The following is a 6,274-nucleotide window of genomic DNA, read 5'->3' as shown; positions in this document are numbered from 1 at the left end:
GTACCTAATCAGTTAATGATGACATTATTCAATGATTGGTTTTACATGTTCTACTGAAATAAAAAAATATTATTATGATATAAAAAATTAGACACTAGTGTCTTAATAGTGACTATTACTACCTACATAACCATATAGGTAACGGTTTGAATGGTTTAAATGGCATTATGTGTATTGTGTAATGTAACCCACCGATTTTCACAACAGCTAGTACTAACGGTTTAGATTCAAACATAGGGAAATACGTTTTAACCACGATCAAAATATTAGCATTCAAAATATATTGGGCTAGTGAAATTTCAAAGTCGACATTTCGTTTGATGATTGATTCGTCTCTAGACCCACACAGCAGTTTAAAACCAAATAGTTGTATTGTACGAATAATCTAATATATGTATGAACATTGCAGAACACTTTTGTACTATAAAGATAAAACACTGTATAAGATTAAAATGTGAAAAATTAATTATAATAGTTAGTTGCTATTATATATTTTTACTAGGTTCTTTAATCAATTACATTAAATTCAATGTTTAGTAAGTTAGGAAAACGTTAGCTACCTATATTTATATTTAAAAAGTTCATAAATATATTAAAATTGTATACTAAAACACAGACTTATCGTATATTGAGTGATATAAGAACAAAACAAAAATACTTTGTTGTAGCTATAATCGCCAACTAATGAATATGTAACAATAAAATGATGTCAAATATATAGTTCCGGAGTCATTTTACCGCTATACGACCTTTAAAAGTATTTTTTTTTTTTTAAACAGCTAGGTATCTTGTTCATAAATTTATTAGTTAATTTACAGATATATTTACTACGATAACCATAGATGGTCTTATGATTTGAATTTTGAAAGGAATTTAGTCTCGTACACATTTTAATCATAATATAACGAGCCCAAGCCGATGGGCCTTTCGCTGATAAATTATTTAACTAAAAGCTGTTTTTGAATAAATCTGGCTTATCAAATCTATCCTAAGTGCATCTATAATTGTATAATTAATTTTAATTAATGCAATCTAAACTACGACCTGCAGCCACATCTTAATTGGTTGACGGAATTTCACTTCACGCGTGAAACTTAGCACGCTAAGTACTGTGTTGGCAGATATTTTAAGTCGAGGAAAAATAATTCAATTAATTGAGAACATTACTTTGCTTTACTTTACTTTAAACACTATATATAAATATCAAACTTAAAAAAATGTAAAGGCTTATTGGATACAAATATACAATCATTAAAATATATAATATATTACAATATATAAATTGATTAAACAGTGCAGTATAGACACAATTGTCGTCAACAATAAACAATACTAGCCAGTAGCTAACACAGTATAATATCAATTTCATATACAACATAGTGTTTACTGTTTATACGTCATAATAATAAAAATTAATAATAGAGGTACCTATACTATATAACGCCATTGTAGTAGGTATATTATACAATAGTATATTGTGTGACAAGGGCTGGAAGTGAGCAATTTCAGTAGCGGGCGACGTGTGTAGCGAGCCGCAGTCGAGTGCTGCATTTTACTAAAAACTGAAATTGTCTTCCCACACGAGCCACACATACATGACTATTGTTTGTCACGCCTCTGCGTTTATCGATCGTGACAAGTCGGCAAAGGTAATGCACTATGCACTATGCACTATGCAGGGATCTATGCAACAACCAGACAGTCCAGACTATTCCACGAAAACAATTTCATGAAAGAAAATTGTTTGCTCGTCATTCATGGAGGTTATAATATGAATATAAGATGTAACCTAAAGTTTATGTTTTGTAAGGACCGTGGTATAGATTTCAGTGTTCCCCGATAACTTATTCGAGAGGGGGTAACATTTTCTTTATCCCTAATGATTTTTTGTCAGCATGTATTATGCTGTACCTACCTATACAGTAATTTTTCTCTTTTATTTTCGAAATGATTTATTTTATAGGTACAACGTGCAATCTTTCTACAACACCGCAGTTAATAGGTAGGTACTAATTGTTTTATGACTTGTAAAATAAAAATAGTAAATGTACTATATTATACTTTTTTGTTTTGTCTTTAATTCAGTAAATATTGCATTAAAGTCGGATTGCCTACCCAGGTAGCTAAAATGAAAGTTCATCGATTTTGACTTGAGATGACTAACTTGCTAGACACTCCAAAACGGTTTTCGACCTTACACTTTTTACATAAGAAAAAGCACCGGACATGCGACGTCACAAAACACTCTATCCGCCGCAGACGAATTGCTCATTTTGGTTTCGTCTAAGACGGTGATAACTGACTTGCTAAACACTCTAACAACAGCTTGTATCATAATAATATTACCTATTACTACCTATTACTACCTATTTATACGTACCTATTTACGGACAAAAAACATCTTTTTATTAAATCCAAAATAAACAAAGTAAATTTATTTTATCTATTACTGCAGGGATGTTATTATGACACTATTGATTTTTTGTACAATAATTATTATAAAAAATTGTATCAATACATTTTGAAGAAGTAAAATAATATGCTTATTGCAAGCCACACTGATAGCGTTCGCCGGCCGTGCTCGACGCGGGTCGCGGGCCACATATTTGATACCACTTTGCGACTATGGTATTAAATAATTCGCTGTTTTTCTAGAAACTAGAAAAAATATTAAAATTTAGGAGATTAATGAAATCAAAATGTTGAAACGTCAATATTTTCAGAAAAATGAACTCTACAAAATGGCTATCTTCGATTTTTTTTTTTAAATAAAAAAATAAAAAAATATATTTTTTAACTTTTTTACCAAAACATTAAAATAAATTAAAACATGAACTATTCATATTTCTTGTCCCTGTGAGTCTTACTAAAAAATCATAATTATGATATCAACATTATTTCAGGAGACATCGCAATGGGTAAGTCCTCACGAAACACCCTGTAAAATGTATACATATTATTTTGTACACCACGTTGAATTTGTTTCTTGTATACATCTCAAACTGAACCCTTATCTCGGTACTCCGAGCATTATATATTATTATATACATACAAAGATACTGTAGCGCAGCATCTGATCACTGGTATTATTTTTTGTATTATTTTTTGTTCTTGAGCGATGGCGAGGTGGGATCGAGGGTGGTACTAGAAACGCGTAAGTATATCGTAAGTATACGTCATGACGTATATCGTTTATATAGAAAAACGATCAGCGGTCCACACGCTGACTTATATTTTCCGCCCGCAAGTATATAGGTATAATATTTGCGTCCCGATTTCATACCCTTACCAGTTACCATATTATACGCCCCGGGGACAGCTATTATATGAACGCATACCAGCGCGTGCGCGCGCATCACGCACGCATTTTCTACAACATATACATACCAAATCCACAAGTGAGAAACAACGCGATACGCCACCTTATTTTCAGGGCGAACTGGGTTGTGTTGTGGTGTAGAGTAGGTGTGTATATACGTATGTGTAGTATGTATGTATGGATGGAGTTTGCGAAATGAATAATCACTCGCCGGCGGTGAATCTTTACTTCTAATTGGATACAGGTCGCCGCAACCGCGAGAGAAACGCGCTCAGACTGCACATAATAATATAATACTTATGTGGAGCGCAATGGTAAAAAGGGAATAAAACGAGGTCCCCAGAGGAATCTCGGCGTATAACGGCGGCGGCGGCGGAGGGACTCAACGACCCGTAGCGAACGTCTTCTTAGCGCGTGTAAATATATATCGTTCGTTGGCTGTGCAGCGCGTGCGATTATGCGAAGTATATTATTATTGTGATTTCCCTCAGAAGCGACGGGAGAAAATAAACCAAAACCCAATATTTATGATATGAACGTAGAATACTAGATGATAGTATTATAACGTTTTTACTACAATCAGTAAGTCGTATCGTATAATAATAATAATAATAATATGTATTAGGTACTCGTATTATTACAACAATTATTATTATTATATAGATTCAAAAGTTTCTACACGTTATAGTTAACTTTCAAAAGTTTTGGTAAATCATTTACTAAACGCATACTATATATTATATTATATTATATTACTATTCATATCTAAGTTAAGTTGGGTTCGTAAAATATAACTACCTATATACATTTTCTTCTTCTTCTTCTTCTTCTTCTTCTTCTTCTTCTTTTTACTTATATAGGTAACCAAATAAATACAATACAAAACAATAAGTACACACAAATAATTTCTATACACTTTAATAATTTACAGGATATTTCAGACATAAGGTCAGCTGAGGAACATTATATGTACCTAGGTATATTATACTATATATATGGAGAAGGACAATTAATATAGCTAGGACATATTGAATATCTAGTACGACTGTAATAGTATTTCTCACGACCTAGTGCTCAATTTCAATGTTACAATTTCTATTGTTTTGATTATTTCTTATAATTAATTATTTTATGTTGTAGGTACTAACTAAATTTGTGCAAAATATGTATATTTTTTTTAATTTTGACACATCTTTTTTAGGTTTTTTTTTTAAAAAGTATTATTACTATTATTATTAGACTATTGTTTATTTTTTTAAACTATAATCTATCATGTAGCTATTTTTAATATCGCAAAGATAAAAATAATATTAAATAGTATAGAAATAATAGCTGGCAGATATAATTATTATTTATTATTGATTACTAACGATACATTTTCTAATTTTCAAAGTTTCGAATAAAAAAATACAAATAATTTTATACGCTGCAAATTTTAACCAACACGTATATTCATATTCGCTAAATTTCTCTAAATTATTCAAACTTTCCATCCTAACCAATAATGATTTAAGTACATCATGGTAAATTATATTTGATAGAAATCGAACAATGGCAGAAGTGTAAATGGTTTGGTACGGTTAGTTCGTAGATGTTTTCGGGTGTTGAGTTGATGATTTGCAAACTAGAGTTGTAGATTAATTCTATCTATATAGAAATTATTATATTACATTTTGTATAGCAAGTTTGTCCGGCTTCATACTGTGACTAAGAACTACTGCTTCAACACTATATCGAGTTTATTACATATAATTTAAACACTAAACAGAATTGATAATAATATATTATTTATTATTCATAAATACAATAATATACATAATATTATGGTATACAGTTAGACACGGTTTGTGACTTGTGTGGAGCAGTTTAGACTAAAAATCACATTTTAAATTCTCGTTTGAACTACACTTGAAAATCTGGATTTATCTCCATAAGGGCAAGCGCTTGAAAAAAAAAAACGTGAACCGAAATCATACTCTATTGCACTCGTCGACTGCGGTTGTTAGCACGACGGTCGAGTAGTTGGACGATTAAATTGTTTTGCATTGTTTATGTACCTACGAGTGGGCATACACACACACACACACACACACACGTACGCATGCACACGGCCGAAACGCTTAAAACAAACAATCAATACAAACCTTGAAACCTATATAATATGAATAATAATAATATTTGTATGTATAGTACCTACAGCCGACTACAACAGCGGACATTGTAAAATTACCGGATAAATTTGAATTAGGCTCGTGCCGTTGGTACATTATGCGCTCGACTGTATAGCACACCACCAGGTGCGTCGTCTTGGCACCCATAAATCGTCAACCCCCCCCCCCCCCTAACATATCTCATTGTTTTGTACCCAATTTGCACCAATTTGAACCCTCCCTAAAAATGTTTGTACCCTTCTCCCTTTTACGCAAAACCAAGTCCCCCGTCCAGGTGCTGCACACAGCGTCTTTATTGGATACGCAGTGCTTGATGTTTTTCAAAATCTTTGTTTTTCGGCTTACCTAAATGTAATAACTCATCGATGGTAGTAATTACATTATATTATTACTATTGTATACGAGTATATAAATATATTGTTATTTGACAAAATTACTTTGTTATATTTTACTGAATAAAATGTTCAATTCTCAAGTTTTAATACAAAATCACGTTTTTTGAAGTATAGAACTACTTTAACCAAAACTGCTGACCAAATATGAACATTAGTTTAAGTTATTTTATTATTTTTTGTCTGTCATGAGTTCGAGCAAAATAAAATGATATAGTTATGGGAGCAACAAAGTTTACATTAACGTCTTCAAATGTATATGGAGGTTATGTAAGTGGAATCAAATACATCATGTTAATATACACTTATAAAGACCAATGTCTCCGTTTCATAATAATTTGAAAAGCCGTTTAATTAATACTGTTTTTAAAATACAAAATTAGTTTTTTTTA

This window comes from Metopolophium dirhodum, chromosome 3, assembly GCF_019925205.1.
Source record: "Metopolophium dirhodum isolate CAU chromosome 3, ASM1992520v1, whole genome shotgun sequence".
Taxonomy (NCBI): domain Eukaryota; kingdom Metazoa; phylum Arthropoda; class Insecta; order Hemiptera; family Aphididae; genus Metopolophium; species Metopolophium dirhodum.
This window is presented reverse-complemented; position numbering follows the sequence as displayed.